General features: G+C 35.3%; 1 protein-coding gene and 1 pseudogene across 1 annotated transcript in view; both read right to left on the minus strand.

Annotated features, from left to right (window-relative positions):
- Positions 1–17,113, minus strand: part of ZNF804B (zinc finger protein 804B) — a 451,467-nt gene that overhangs the window by 381,626 nt on the left and 52,728 nt on the right. The window lies entirely within an intron of this gene.
- Positions 276–1,821, minus strand: LOC116153973 (small ribosomal subunit protein uS2B-like; annotated as a pseudogene).

A 17,113-nucleotide genomic window follows, 5' to 3' on the forward strand; every position in this document is an offset into this window, starting at 1 on the left:
TAGGGCAAAAATAGGAAGTTTTATATCCATTTAGAATACTGTCTCAGAATAGAATAAAATCTCTAAGAAACTCTAGTTTCCTTTTTTATGTGATTAGGATTAAAAATAAAAATCTTGGCAGGAGGAGGTGCATCTGAGATGATGGAGCTGCCTCTGTTAGCACCTCCAATTTTCAAGTAATACAAAAATCAACTGACTAAGACAAATGAGTACTGTAGTTCTGTTTAGAAGTGACAGTACACAATGTCCAGGGATGTTTTCCTACATGTGCATGACATTTTTTTTTTAAGAAGTATTTTCTGTCAACCATTTACATTTTCTGTTTAAAAGCCTGTGGAAAAACAGCTTCAGAACACCAGGGATTTTGGCTACCCATTCAGCGGCCTGAGCAGTGGGAGCTGCAGACCAGTCCTCAGGGATGGGCTGAGCACTCCTGTCTTCAGCTGAACAGGCACCAGGATACCCGTGCCTTCAGAAGCCTCTGCAACTTCAGGTTAAATAGCAGTTAATTCAGGAGCTGGAGCAGTCCATTCACCCTGAAAACTTCCTCCTTGCTCACAGCCGTTTCAGACGTGGCCAGTGCCTCCTTTTCAGTCTCTTCACGATCTCTGAAGAACTAAAAATGATCTCCCATGATGTTTACAGGATAGGGCCACGCACGCGCAGAACTTCCTGAGACAGCATCCACCACACCAAACTATGTGAGCTCCCTTGTTGCTGGGTAGGATGGCAATGTCCACATAGAGCAGAGGACAGTCCGTTGCACAGAGTAGTATTGGGCAGGTTAACATAAGATGCCTGAGTGAGATCAGCCCTGGGATCAGCAACCACTTTAAGTAGCAGCTCCCAGAAGGCTGCCTGGATCTGGTCTGTGAAGGTTTTAGGAGTAAAGCAGCCAGCAATAGGAGTGGCTCCAGTGGCAGCAGCAAACAATAGCACAGCTCTCTGGTCAGTATCCCTGAAGGATATGACACTGGCATCTGCCAGGTTTTCAATGGCAACAATGGCTCAGGCTGCCAACAGAAGCTTCTCCCAGGTTCTCTTCAGATTTATGGTGTAAGATACCATCATTTTTCCTTTCACAGATGTACTGTTCCATCTGGAAGTCAAGGTGGGTGCCAGCTCAGTGGGTTCCTGCTGCAAGGAATTTGAGGACATTCTTCTCCTTCATTTGCAGACCACCAAGGGCTATGAACATTGTGGAAGTTTCCCGTAAGTTACAGCAGGAACCCAGAACAGAGCCATATGGACCCCTATCTGGTAGTGTTGTATACAGAATACTGCCATGGTGCCTTCCATGGATATCAAAATTTCATCATATATTGTTCTAGGACATATTACAAGTAAGTGTTTCATCATACATTTTTATTAAGAATTTTGTATTTGTATTTATTCCCAAGAGATACATTTCTAGTAATCAAAGTATGAGGATCTAGGAGACTGAACAAGGGAAAATAAATTGTCTGGTAAACAGAGCATCTGACATCCACATAACATAAAATTTCAACTTTTCTTTTGTTAAGTCTACTTCACTGAGGCACAATTTAAAATTTTTAATTCAACTTATTGAAACTGAAGAAACAAAAACAGTTCACTCATTTCTCCCATTGCTCACCCCATGGCTCTGACAACCACCAATCTGTTCTCTATATCTATAAGCTTGTTTTTGTCCTTTTTCGTTAGATTCTACATATAACAAAGATTATATGATATTTACCTTTCTCTGTCTGGCTTATTTCACGTAATATAATGCTCTCAAGAGGTCCATCTATGTTGTTGCAAATGGCAAGATTTCATTTTTTTGGCCGAAAAATATTCTATATATATATATATATATATAAAATATTCCATTAATGAGGAACATTATATATAATTTTATATATATATACACACACACACACACACACACATACACATCTCCAGTTTCCTTATCCATTCATCCCACTGATGATAGACACTTTGTTTTCATATTTTGGTTATTGTAAATAATTCTGTAATGAACATTGTGGTGCATATATCTTTCCAAATTAGTGTTTTCATATTATTCAAATACCCAGAGAAGGAATTGCTGGATCATATGATAGTTCTATTTTTAATTTGCTGAGAAACTTCCAGACTTTTTTCCATAGTAACTACATCAATTTCCAATCCCACCGATACATGAGGGTTCCCTTTTCTTCATATTCTTTCAAACATTTGTTATTTTTAGTCTGTTTGGTAATAATCATTTTAACAGGTGTGAGGTGATATCTCACTGTGGTTTTAATTTGCATTTCCTTGATGATTAATGATGTAGAGTATCTTTTTATGTATGTGTTGGCCATCTGTATGTCTTCTTTGGGAAAAATTATATTCAGGTCTTCTGCCCATTTTTTTAATTGAATTGTTTGGGGTTTTTTTCTTTCAGTTGTATGAGTCCTTTACATATTTTGGATAATAGCCTCTTATCAGATATGTGATTTTCAAGTATTTTCTCTCATCCAGTAGGTTGCTTTTTAATTTTGTTGATGATTTCCTTTGCTGTGCAGAAGCATTTTAGTTTGATGTAATCCCATTTGTATATTTTTGCTTTTGTTGCCTTTGCTTTTGGTGTCAAATTCAAAAAAAAAAAAAAAAAAAACCTAGACAGATGTCAGGGAGCTTACAGTCTGTTTTTTTTTCTAGTTTTATGGTTTCAGGTCTCAACTTCAAGTTTTCAATGCACTTTGAGTTAATTTTTGTGTACGGTGTAAGATACTGGTCCAGTTTCATTCTTTTGCATGTTGCTGTCCAGTCTTCCCAACAACATTTATTGAAAAGACTATCATTTCCCCATTGCATACTCCTGGCTACTTTGTTGTAATTACCCATATATGCGTGGGTTTATTTCTGAGCTCTCTATTTTTGTTCCATTGATCTATGAGTCTGTTTTTATGCCAATATATTGTTTTTGTTACTATAGCTTTGTAATATAGCTTGAAATTAGGGAATGTGATGTCTCCAGCTTTATTCTTCTTTCCCAGTCTTGCTTTGATTATTCGAAATCATTCAAGTTTCCATATAAATTTTGGGATTGTTTGTTCTTTTCTGTGAAAAATGCCATTAGAACTTTGATAGGGATGAATCTGTATAATGTTTTGGTAGTATAAACCTTTAAAATAAACCATGCTATTGGCTATATTCCTATGTTGTTTTTATGTTATTATAATTGTATTTGATTAAAAATATTTATAAACAGAAATTTTGTGCATAATTTTTCTTATCAAGATTTTTTTTTGACACAGAACTGCCACTTACTCTAAAAGTAAGTAGAGTTCAAATTATTTCTGATTATAGCCTCCCAGACTAGAGTTCACTGGTATGTACTAAAAAGTAAATGAATCCTGAAAAATAGTCCCATAACTGGAGAAGAGCTCTTTCTCTGTAATTATTTAAACCATGTATTATTAACCTGAAAAAGTCTTAACTCATTTTTTAATAATGTTTCTGATTTAAAAAAATCAGCAATTTTGGCATAAGTGTGGAAATGTGTTATAGTACTTAAAACAGCTAGGAACCCGGACCTAGCCCTGTTCTTATCACTAAACCCTGAGTAAGTCACCTCACATCTCTGGTTCTCAGTTTCCTCCCCATCCAAGTGAAATAAACTCACAAATACATCATCAATTATCTAAAACTTCTTTTTTTCTTTTTGGTTTTTATTTTACAAATAGCACAGACTATTTCAGAAGCTTAGCCTTCTTACATAATATCAACCGAATTAAAGCTCTCCTTAAATTAATGAGGAAGCAAGCATTCAGAACAGATTTTTTTCATTATATCATTAACAGAAATAATGAAATCGAAGTACATTGGCCTTCTAGAAGCAGTCTTTTTCAAACCCTCAGACTCTGTATTTCCATACCCTTTAGTTGTCCTAAAATGTCTTAAGGGCTGACTTACTGAGTTTCTACTTTCTTCAATTTAATCTCTTAATCCCCTAGCAATAGATCAGGCACATGTAATCACCTAATTTTTCTTATAATTTAACTGAAGTACCTCAGTTAATCCTTACTGTCACCTAAAAAGATAAGCTGTTTTCAATCTATTTTATTGATTAGGAAAATAGGCTCAGAAAGGTTAAGTAATTTCCTTGAAATCCCAGGGATCGTAAACTAGAAAAGTAAGATTGCATTGTCATATCTTCTAAAGTTAAAAAAGGTGGATAACTCTCATTACAGAGGTAAATAATCTTTCCTTGAGATCTCTGAAGATGATTCATTTCACATCACCAATAAAATATTTTCTTAAAAAGAGGAAGATAGGTGAGCAGAAGAAAGCAGAAAGGAACACTGAAAAAGGTCAGGAATTTTTAATTTGCCAATTTCTATGACCTGAATCTAAATGTACATCGGGCTAAAGATAATAATAATTTAAAAAAAGCATCAAATAAAAATTGAGTTTAACACAAAATACTCACTGTACTAATAATACTAAGATTATTTTAAAACTGACAGTCTAGCTGGGGAGTTGCACTAGGTTCAGCCTTACAGAAAAATTTCAAACAGCAATGGCTAAAGTCAGTAACACTTAAGATGGCTGATTTAGAAAATGACAATCACCACTGTTTTTAGTACTAATCCCTCTTTTGATTTTTTTTTTTTTTGTGGGGGTGGGTACCAAGACTATTTGTGGTCTAATTACAGGCTGGGAGCAAAAAATAAAAAATAAAAATAAAAATTAATGTGAGATGCTAAATCAGTAAATGTTTAGTGATGTACTGATTTAAATATCTCTAAACAATAGCAAATGCATAAGATAAATTCTAGTATTTATGGGATGGGAGGACAGTGAACTATTTTCTCTGATGTATTTTCTGAGTAAGAATAGTGCATATTCAGGCTCAAATGCATCACCACTGCCTTCTACAAAACACATACAGCAGAATTAGTTAATTAATTGGAGAAACAATTCCATCTAATATTTCTTGTAAGTCAGTAAGTTCCACATAAATTATTCGGTAAAAGGAAAGAAATAAAAGAATTAGAAAGAAACATTTCTTCAGGTGTATAAAGACTGATAAAGATGGTTATAAATATTTTAAGATCTATACAACATAAAAAGCAAAAACAAAATTAAAAGAGAGGCAATCAGTGGAGAGAAAAATCGGCAAATACACAACAGAAAATCTGTTAATATATTTTTAACATGTAAAGAACACTTAAAATCAGTAAGAAACAATCATTTCAATTTTAAAGATGCAAAGAGCAAGAATAGGCAATCTATCATAAGAAAAATCCAAATATCCAGTAAATGTGAGGAAGAAAAGTTTAGAATCCTGGTTAATCAAACACTTTAGAGGCACTTTTCCAGTAAGATACTATTTTTTTCATCTCTAATTCTAGTTTTCAGTAAAAGTTCAAGAATTAACATCCACTACTGAAGAGAGTTTAAACTGGAAATATCTTTCAAAATTTGGGGGCAAAATGTGACAAAAGCATTAAAAAATGTGCCTACATTTTAACCAGAGAATTTGATTGCTTAAACTTTATCTTTAGAACATGAACAGAAATCCACTAGGGTGTTAACTTAATGTATCATTTCTAATATGAATATTTAGATATGACCTAAATATTTAATGACTATTAAATTGCTGACTGCTTAAGTAAACACTGAAGCATTACTACCATGGAATACAATGCAGCCATTTAAAAATATCATATTGTATAAGATTAATTGAAGAATTAAGGGAAAATGTGAAGAATAAGGAAGTCTAATGACAGAAAGTACATTAGTGGTTAGCTAAGGCTGGGAGATTTGGGGAGGAAACTGAAAGTGACTGCAAATGGCTATGTTTTTTTCAGGGGAAGGAGGCATGATAAAAATATCCTAGAATTAATTGTAGTAATGGTTACACAACTCCATGAATATAGTTAAAAACAAAACAAAACAAAACGAAACAAAACACTGAATTATGTACTCTAGATGGGTGAATTTATGGTATTTCAATAAAGCTGTTATAAAAGATCAGAGAAGTCAAAACATAAATGAAAAATTGGGTAAAATACTTGTTTTATATATATATATATATATATATAATATATATATATATATATATATCCTAAATAAAGAGCTAACATCCCTGTTATTTAAATACTCTAAAAATTTGAGGATAATTATCTGAAAAATTAGAAAAATGGGCAAAAGACATGAACAGACAGTTCACATAAAAAGATTGAAAAATAATGTTTAAACTTATGAAAAGATTTTTACTTCATTCACCATAAAAGAAATGCAAATAGAAGCTACACTAAAGATTTCACATACACATACATACAAAGTGAGTGCATATAAAAACTGGCAAAATCTGAATGAGGTCATTAGTAAACAGTATTGTACAAATATGTCAGTTCCTGCCTTTGATCATTGTACACCGGTTACATAAAATATTGTCACTGGGGGAAGCTGGGTATAGGGTACACAGAAAATTTTACATTTTGCTATTTTTACAACTTTCATGTAAATCTAAAATCATTCCAAAATAATTTTTTTTTAAGATGCAAGGAAATGTTAACATACTGAGTTTGGAGGAAAGTCATAAAAAGGCATGCATATAGGATCCCAGTATATTGAAAACATATAGTCTTCAAACTGAACAAAAGGATAGAATAAAAAAACTATTATCTTTAAGAGACTGAATTTTAAGTGATTTGTATTTGTGTGTACATGGGTGAGTATTTCTATACTTTTCAAAATTTCTTTTTTTTGGGGGGGAGTGGAGGTAATTAGGTTTATTTATTTACTTATTTATTCTTGGACGAGGTACTGGGGATTGAACCCAGGACCTCGTTCATGCTAAGCATGCGCTCTACCGCTTGAGCTATACCCTCCCCCCTCAAAATTTCTAACTTGAACATTTTTGTCATAGAGAGAAATTTTTATTAAAATAGTAGAAAAGTGCAGTACGTTCTATGTCTATAACTTTACCTGCCTGAGAGCAGTTAGCAAGCTGGACAGAGCCTTTGCATTGTTTTTTTAACTTATTTTCCTACAATTCTACAATAAACCAACTGATACACATTATTTTTTAGACAAATCAAAGCTCGCAACTGCTGCTAGAATTTCTAGAAGGAAATTAAAGTTACATATAAGATAACACATCAATGACTTTGATGTTCTATATCCAAAGCACTACTTCAGAGAAAACCTGTTAGGCACCATTCAATTTGACAAGCCTTTTAAAAACATAACTTTTCATCCCTATTACGGATCACTTTGTGCTCTGGTTAATTTGATCAGCATAAACATTTTAATTACATAATTTGAGTTCCCTAATGCCCTTTGGCAACACCAAGCCTCAGCCTAATTCCTTTTTAATATCAAGTCTGAGTTGGTTTGTAAGAAATTCTCCAGAAGTAGCTGCAATATTTTTTCTTTCCGTCTTAGCCCCATTAGAACACGCTCATTAAACAAATTCTGCTAGTGCAGCACTGTGCCAAAACATCAGTGGGCACATAAGAGATTAGAGAATCAAAAATCAGTGATGGGACATTAGCTTAACTTTCTCCAAACAACTTAAATACATGGTTTACAAATGCATTTTACTATGTTAAAAAAAAGAAGAAGAAAGAAACCTAAAAGATGTAAAGGTAATCAAGATGGTTATAATTAACAACGTAATTGATGGAACTATTACAATCATTACTGCAATAACATATATTTAGGGGAAATTACAGCACACATTATGAGTAAATAAATAACACAACTTTTTATATTCCTCTCAAAGAGGATTTTATACCAAACAATAAATGTCTTAACTCTTTACCATTTTAACAAACAAATAACCATTCCCAGGCTACAAAAGTTTTGAGGAACTTACAAATAAAAATCACATAAGCCATTAAAATAAAATACTACCAATTTCTTTTCCTTATTTTTTCAGTTAAAACAACCTGGGGGATCTCTGCCCATTTTGTTATATAAAACTTCCGTAGTTTTCTCAGAAAGGGGAACTATTTCAATTACCAATTGTAAAGTTTAATCTCAAATTCTGGCTAAAATGAGTTTTTTACTTTCCCTTTAATAGGGCCATGCTGGTTCACTAGTTGCTCCTTTAACTGTTTTCTTTGAGCTTCATTTATTACCACCAGAAGGGATGTCTCGCCAAGGTGGCACTACTGAAATAATGACTGATACTTTATCAGAGAACAGGCTCAGATCCATGTGGCTTTAGCAGACTGGATTCAGCACTATGATCTGGTCAACAGATCCCTCAGTGACCGCATAGATCATTAAAAGAGAAAAGAGACATCTAATCTCAACACTAGATGTGATGATAGATAAAGGATAATGGATGATCTCAGTAAAACAATTCTCTCCTCTTTCTCTATCCTAGTAGGTGAGTAAAGATAGACTTATTTGGTGGAGCAGTAATGAGAACACAGTTAGGACACTCCTACAATTACAGAATATTTTATGTCAGATGATCTAATTTTTTTCTTTTTTTCTTCTTTTTGCCTTTGAGGACATCTTAGAAAACTCACTGACCAAGAATAAACTAAACAAAAACTTGAGTTCTTCTCATTTTAGGAAACTGTTCAAATGAATACTAGTTCCTCTTTAAAACTGTTTCACTTTGTCCTGGTATTTTTTGAAAACCAGCCAGAATTGTTATCTATTTTTGGGGGGAATTTATTACAGAAAAATCCTATTCTTCAAATTAATTTATTATTGGGAAAGGGAGAGTATGATTGCATTTGTGTTTCAAATGTTTATTGAGATGACAATAAGAAAAAGAATTCAGAAGAGTAGATTGGAGAGATAATGAGGAGACTATTACAGTTCTGTACAGGAAGCGGTCAGTAATTTAACTTAAACTTGTTGGCAGCAGAGACAGAAAGAATGGGGTGGACCAAGAGGTTCTTAGAAGGTAAAATTAACAGACTTCATAATTATTTTGCAGTAATTAGTGGGAAAAAATGGTCCCCAGATTTCTGACATACATGAAAAAGTGCTTTGTATTTACTGAGACAATGCATGATGAAGAGGGTGCAGTCCTATGTCTTGGAGATTTTAAGAGTGGAGAGAGGAGAAGAAGATGGACAATGGATGAGGAATCGAGTTTGGGTCACATTCGGTTTTGGCTGATGAGATAGTAAAGTGAGATAGTGGAGTTCAGATACTAAATAAGAAGTTAAAAAGCGTCCATTGACAGATGATTGGATAAAGAAGAAGTGGGGTGTGTGTGTGTGTGTGTGTGTGTGTGTGTGTGTGTGTGTGTGGCAAATATCATGCTATCACTTATATGTGGAATCTAAAAAAAATGATACAAATGAACTTATTTACAAAACAGAAACAGACTCACAGACATAGAAAACAAACTTATGGTTACCAAATGGGAAAGGTGGGGGTGGGATAAATTAGGAGTTTGGGATTTACAGATACTAACTACTATGTCTAAAATAAACAACAAGATCCTACTGCATGGCACAGGGAACTATATTCAGTATCTTATACTAAGCTATAATGAAAAGAATATGAAAAAGAATATACGTATGTATAACTGAATCACTATGCTGTATACCAGAAACTAATACAATGTAGTAAATTAACTATACTTCAATTAAAAAAAAGTGGACCTAGAACTCAGATAAGAGGGAAAACTGAAAATGCAACTATGAGAGAGAGATCAGAACATCAAAGGCAAAAGGCATCATCATGAAAGTTCTTCTAAATATTTGCCTAAGTGAGTTAGTTAAAAAACAGACACATTTGCACAAGCAACTCAAACCACAAATATTTTTAAGATGAGTGTTTTATAGCACCAACCAGAATTTAAAATTGTATACTGACATCCTTTTTTTATAATTATTAAATTATATTTTAATCTGTATCAAAATTCTTAAAGCTTCGCTGATTCAAACGTTTATTTAAAAGAACTGTGTGCTGTATCCTTCTCTTGGAGACTAACAGTATATATCACACACTGGAATACTAAGGCTCCTAAAAATTCTATAGTTAAAACATGACTTAATTTTGTTTAAACCAGTGTTCCCTCAGTTTATTTGAACACAATGCCCATTTTTGAGTAATGGGTTTTTGCAGACCTAATGTTCACAGCATACAATTTTTATTAAAATGTTAATCCACACAATTTTCAGAATTGCTTTTGGTTTTGCTGCTTATTTCTCTACATGACATCTGGCAGCAATAACAGGTACAACTGTTTTACCTCTGAAACAGATTTATTTTCTATGAATCCTTTTTAAGTTATTTATTCCTCAAACATTTTTTTCTGTGAAAAATTATCCAAATAAAATCTTCCAATTAATGAATCAGGTTCATATATTCCTTATTGCTAGCATTGCTCTGGTAACAGAAAATGTGCATGAATTTTGCCAGATCCCTTCTAGGTCTAAAATTATGTAATCCTCTGCAAAATATATTCATGATTCTCCCTTTTAAAAAAAACTGCCTATTGCCAAAGTCTTTCTGCACTATGAACTTACAACAATAAGTTAGTAGGACTCTACTGTAAAACAAAAATACTGGAGCCATGAAACAAAGATGCTTTGGAATTCATCTGAGATTAGCAATACTTCTTAAAGTCACCATCCAACTAAGTCTCCTGAGAAAGACCTGAGCATAAATTGAATTTATATCTAAAAGCCCTAATTAGACCCCTGTTGAAGCCATTATCATTAGATTTTTCTATTGTGCCTGGCTGCTAAAATAGTTGTTCTCAATGTGTACAATAAATGAGAAGCAACATCAAATCATAACATATTCAAACTGGAAGGCACCTTAGAGATTAGCTATTCCAACCTCTTCAATTTACAAATGAGGAAAAGGAGATCCACCGAGGTTAAGTGACTTGCCTACAAGCAGTTTTCAAAACCAAAATTTGTTACCAGTATTTAGAGGATATTGTGTGAATTAAAAGGTTTTGAAATGTTATGAAATATTTCCTCTAATCAACTACATAAAATCAGTTGTAGAAAAGAAAAAGTACTGAACTCATTAGATTTACATGTGGGCGCTGAGATTAGTGTTTTCTGACATCACTATATTATTCATTTTCAAGTATTTTGTCACATATTCCATTTATGATGAATTTCAATGCATACATCATGAAACGCTGCAGGAATTTTGAATCATCTGCTATGAGAAATTTTCCTGTCTTATTAAAAAGCAAGCTGCCTTCTTCAGAACAAAATATTTGTTGACTTTGTACTTGAAGCTGAATTCTCACAAAGGGCATACACATATAAAATAAGTGTGTTTCATCCTATATTGTTCTGTCATAGATGAGGCAGGAATGGACCAGGTCAGTATTGATTCAAAGAGGAAACTAAGTCAAAAGAACTTGGTGGACATTGGTTGAGACACAGGAAGTACTTAAGTCAGAGTCATCCTCCTCTAGGTACAGAATGGCATTCAGCAAGATTTTCTCAAAAAAGAAAGAGCCACAATGTTGGGAAGAAATGTGAGAATTCACTTAAGAGTTAAATTCTTCTAAAAATATGAGGAAACTGAGGGCCAAAGGGAAAAAAAAAAGCGACTTACTTAGATTTTATATGAGTCAGTAGATAAGTCAGGGTTAGAGGCCAGGTCTCCTGGGATATAGAACACTCCACACTGTGGAGACCAGAGGACACGGGGATCTGCAGGCCATCATGTGTGTGAAGAAGTCAAGTGACAGACAAGGGAGTATCTGGGCTATCATCTGAGAGTGTCTTTAGCGTCCCAGAGATCCAGCCAGTACATCTGATCCTCTACACACCGTATGTTCAGAGTCTAGTACCCTGTGGCCTTTGGATTCCATTAAATTAAAGTTATTTCTTTCTCTTGCAATCTTCTCTTCCTCTATTGATTGTGGGACATGATTGAGAGAGATTTCACTGTGCATAAACTGTGATCTTATCACTGTCACTAATGCCAGGGTCTGCAGCTTTACCCGTAAAGTACCTGATATCCTGAGAAAGTGTGATTCTGCAAAGTGAGATCGATTATCTTCACTTTCGCTCAGAATCATCTCTCACAGGACTCCACTCACCTCATCCAACTCTCCCTAATCCAGCCATCCATCTGCCTTTTTAAAATGGTGACCCTTTGAATGTAGAACTAGATGAAGAACAAAAGTTCCCAGAAAAACTCGAATCTGCCATTGTCTTTTAGGCCTAGGAGTTTCTAAGGATTTGCCAAAACCACAATTATTGGATTTTCCTTCAGTGATGTGGATGTAGTTGATTAACCCTGCTATCTTCACTAAGAACTATTATAATCCATCGGCCATTTGTCCTAAGCTTTCTCCAGAGACCTACTGAATCTTTACTGCTGATTGCCAACTTCTGGTTCCTATTATTTTGGCAAATCCATTTACTAAAAGGATAGGATACATTTAGCTTGAATTCTGAGATAGGGTTCCAGGCTTCGGGATGTGTCAGGTGCAATCTAAAAATGAAGAACAGGAGCCAGAAAACCATTGGTACTACAAAAGGAGCTGTGTTCAGCAGGAGGCTTACAGGAGATTGCAAAGAAGCAGTGAAAGATAAAGCAAGGGGCACGGACGGATCAAGAAGTGATATTTAAATAATCTGAATTTGAAAATGCTTGATAAAATTAGGTTTCTCCTAGTAGTTTTCTACTGAATTAGTAGTTTTCATTTATCAGATACTCAGGCTTCCTTCCTTGGTCTTTGCAGACACTCTCAGAATAATGGGGTTTGTGGAGGAGGTTGCCAAGCATAAACCAAACCACAGGGTCAGAATCAGCACAGTGGTCTCTCTGCTGCAGCTGCCTCACTGTCCTTTCCCTTAAATGCACTGAGGCTGCAGCCCTTTCTTTCTGGGGTCACCACCGTGGGAACCCTTGGCTTCTATTGCCCCTGGGAACTTAATGCCTCTATCAGTATTTTTCTTTTTTGTTTTGTTTTGTTTTGTTTTGGTGGGGGCAGTTTACAAGTAGATTACTAGGTTTACTTATTTATTTTTACTGGAGGTACTGGGGATTGAATTTGACCTCATGCATGCTAAACAGGAGCTCTACCCCTGAGCTATGCCCTCTCTCTTCAGTATTTTTCTTGTTTCCAGATCTTTTCATCTCATCTTTCTCTCATCCAGTAAGAAAGCCTCCTATTCTTGTAGTGTCCAGCCATTAATCAGTTGTATTGGCCACAAGAGCAAAAGCTCTCCTTGTCCCTCTACAAGTTTGCTGTAAGTTCATGGTACCTGGGGACTGAGGAGTGATGTGTCAAGTGTATTCAGCTAACTGCCCTGGAAACCAATGCCATTCCTCACCAGAATCTCCTCTTCACCCCCTTCACGCCCATCTTACAGGTCTATATCCTAAGTCTGGTTCCCCCTGCTGACTTCTCACGGTGACATTTTCCTTTTAAAAACTTTTGTCCCCTCTTGAATTGTGGCTTTGGTCAGGGGATAAAGAATTTGCCAAATATCTCAGTATATAGATGAACCTTCCATATGGATAGACTTCATATTCTTACATCCCCAGGAAGGACCACTGTCCAGCGCAGACTGTAAACAGTCATCATGGAGATGGTTTTGAGGGTTTCATTTTGAGTGTTTGCACCCTGATGCCACCTCTAATGTGTGTATGCCCTGTGTTTACACGGCAGTTTTATAAGTAGACTCACAAGAGTAATTCTAACAATGTACCTTGTCATCTCTTACAGAATTTTTTACCAAGTGAATGCTTGATTAGAGGACTCTTGATTACTCAAGATAAGGGACAGAGCCAACAATATGGCTAAACCAAAATGGAAAATCACTTATGTTTCTTTACTTTATTTGTATTTTTAAAAGTGGTCAAGAATAGAGCTATTCTTGGAATTTATGTCACTTCAAAATTGTGGCACTACTGTCAAGCCTCAATGAATCATATTATTTTCCACCCCACTTCTCTGTGGGATTACCTCTTTTTCTCTCTACAGTATTGATTAAGAGGATCAATTTTACAATTGAGGAAAGCATCAGACTAAATAGAACTTTGTTCAATTGTTCTTACACTGACGCTCACTTTTTTTGCTCTTTTTACTCTTTTTACTCTCCCAGGCTGAAAGAAGGTAATTAAACATTGTAGGATAAAAGGTCTTCCCCTCAGCACCTGCTGGCCTGTGGGCTGTATTTAGCGATAAATATAAACAAGGGTGGCAATAATGTTAATGAACTTGAAGCAGAGAAAATAACCAGAAAAACAAATCAGGATTACTTGTAGATAGACTATCATGAGGCTCTCTCATCAATGTTTAGTGTCCTTTTTTGTTGTTATTCCCCTAAAATTACAGCTTACTTTTGATGTTTCACTTTTGTAAAAACTTTTTTCATGAAATGGAGGCTGTTTCAAAAGCCTCAATGAATACCAATAAAAAACTTTCTATGCAGTTCTATTGCCTTGAGAAGTCTGATTAGAACATCACTATGGTAAAAGAAAATGAATAAATGTAGTATCATTAGTTGGCCTTATATTCACATAATCTCTCTAGTGTGGCAGTTGGATTCAGATATGAATCAATGGCAGTTCATACTATCACCCAACCACAGAGAAAATTTTGGATTTCCACCTATAGCAAACTATTCATTACAGTAATAGAATAGAATGCTTCCAAAAGCCAATGATGCTCCAATATTCCTTCTCCTCAAATAAAGCACAAATAGCATAAATTGTGGCAGACTAAAATCCAAAGTAAAACTGTGATTTAAGTGCTATGTGTATGGAGGGGGAGGGTAAAGCTCAGTGGTGTAGCAAATGCTTAGTATGCACAAGGTCCTGGGTTCAATCCCCAGTACCTCCATCAATAAACAAACAAACAAACAAATACACACTATGTGGTATATAACAGGATGGATTATGTTACATGAGTTGTCATCATAATTCACTTTCCTCAAATGGTGAAAAATAGATGTTTTCTTTAAGAAGTGTGGGGTTTTTTTCTTTGATTTTTATAAAAATAATATTATCAGTTAGAAATAAAATTTTGAAAGAAAAGAAACCAACATTTTCCAGGGCAAAAAGTCTGACTTTAGTATATCTCTTTCGGAATTACCTGTGAGGGTGGGTTATGAGTTTGTAATTCTACATGGCTGCAAGTACACAATGACCTTGCATGAAATTAAAGGATATATGTTTAGAGATAAGGGTCACTACTGGGTGAATAACTGTCATTGGGTTTGAAACTGTAACACCAGCTAGTGTGGGACTGGCAATATGGTATTTTCCTCATTCCCACAGTGACGCATATACGAGACACAATTCAAAATTTAAAGTAACTCTGTGTCGGAAATGCTGGATATTTATGAGCACCATTTGTGGTTGCTGAAAAACAGTTGAGAATACTAGGTAAAGTTACATATAGATTCTTTTTATCTGGTCATTTTTTAAAATAATTCTTTCCTTTGATGTAGGATGCCAACCAATACAAATTGCATTCTTGGGGTGACTATAAGCACTTAGCAATGCCCACTACACCTGGACTGTTGACTTGGCTAGGAGTTATCATGACCAGGGAATTAAGGTTTACTGTAGTTTCTTTGTAAACTCACATTACAAAGGCGGTTCTTGACATTTACACAACAGACACTTTTGTGTATTATAAACCCATGCCCTAAACCACCTTTCATAGGCCAAGTTCAGAATTTCCCACTAGAATTGATTGCGAGTGATTTAGAGAAATCCATGGAGATTTGGGAAAGAGAAGGAAAGTCAGCCTTTATGATGTGGCTGTAGCATTTATAGACTAATCTGTAGGAGCACCAGCCCAGCCAAAAACTCCAAATGCTTTCTAACCACATTCACCACAGCATATCCACAGTCTTCTCCACCCTCTCTGTTCTTGAGGGGCCCTAGGTAGCTTCCTAGGACGAAAGGACACCTCAAGTTATCAGTTTAAGCATTTTCATCATTCACAGCTAGTAACCCCTTACCCCACAGAATCTCCCCTTTCTTTCCAAATCCCTTCTTCCTCTTCAGTCTAATTCAGCTCCAGGATAGGAGAATAAGAGGAGGGGGCTCCTATGGAGGGCAGTTGGGGTGTCTCCCCATCCCCGTGGCCATAGGCTTAAGTGTGCAATATTTGCCCCGCTCCCTTCTGTCTTAGCTGTGCTCCAGAATGCTAGGGGCACCTAGTCTGAAAGCTACCCATAACTCAGATCAAGGCCCTGTGGAAGAGATAAGGCAGAGGCAGTAGTCCTGTGAGAGGGGGGTTCGCAGTTTGCAATCTTCGGTTACTAGGAGAGAGCTGGCAGAATTCCATTCTATGGTTGCTTTCCCTAGTGCAAGAAAGGTTCACACCCACCCCTGGAATGCCTTCAGGGATGGGAGTTAACAATACAACGCTAATTTCTAGGTTTCCAAAAATGGAACACCACACCCACTCCATTAACGAAAAAAAAAAAGTATTTTGTTTGCTTTTCAGACCTTTGATTTCTCAAACAGATTTTTCAAGAATGTTTTCAATAACAACGTATGGACTGCCTCTATTCTGCAAAAGCTGTCACCAATTAGGAATCTATATACTCATTTTAGAGTTACTAAATTAGTCTGTAACTAAAACAAAAGCTTCTTTCACTTCAGGTCTTGCCTGTCCTGCTAAAGAGAGAAGTGGCCAAAAAAAAAAAAAAAAAAATCCTTTGTTACCACCTGTCCTTCCATACACCATTTGTGATAGAGTTTCATTACAATTTAAAATGACACCAAGTTCAAAAACCTGATGAAAAATATCTAGAGGGCCTTCAAAAGTTACCTTTTTAAAAGACAAACTATACTTCCAGAGCAAAACTTGGATCAGTTTCTTGACCTTGCCAAAATATAGAGGTCGACCATATTCAGGACCTTCCATAAATGCTAGGCTGTCAATTAACAGGAGAACTATAATTTCTTTTAGTCTTCAAAATAATTTTGCTAAACTTATTGAAGAACAGGCCTTCTTTAATTTATAGATTTTTTTATAGACTTACTACCTAGAAATTCATGTTCTTTATATAACTGTTTAGGGGGAAATTATTAATAGATTTTTTTCCAATCTCTAGATTTTTTAAACTTATGACAAAGTGCATAGCCTAAATACTACTGTGTCTCTGGGACCCATCAGTAAGGAGAAAGTATTCTAGACGAGTGTTTTTCATTTAATCCAGCAGGT

This window comes from Camelus dromedarius, chromosome 7 (assembly GCF_036321535.1).
Source record: "Camelus dromedarius isolate mCamDro1 chromosome 7, mCamDro1.pat, whole genome shotgun sequence".
NCBI classification, from domain to species: domain Eukaryota; kingdom Metazoa; phylum Chordata; class Mammalia; order Artiodactyla; family Camelidae; genus Camelus; species Camelus dromedarius.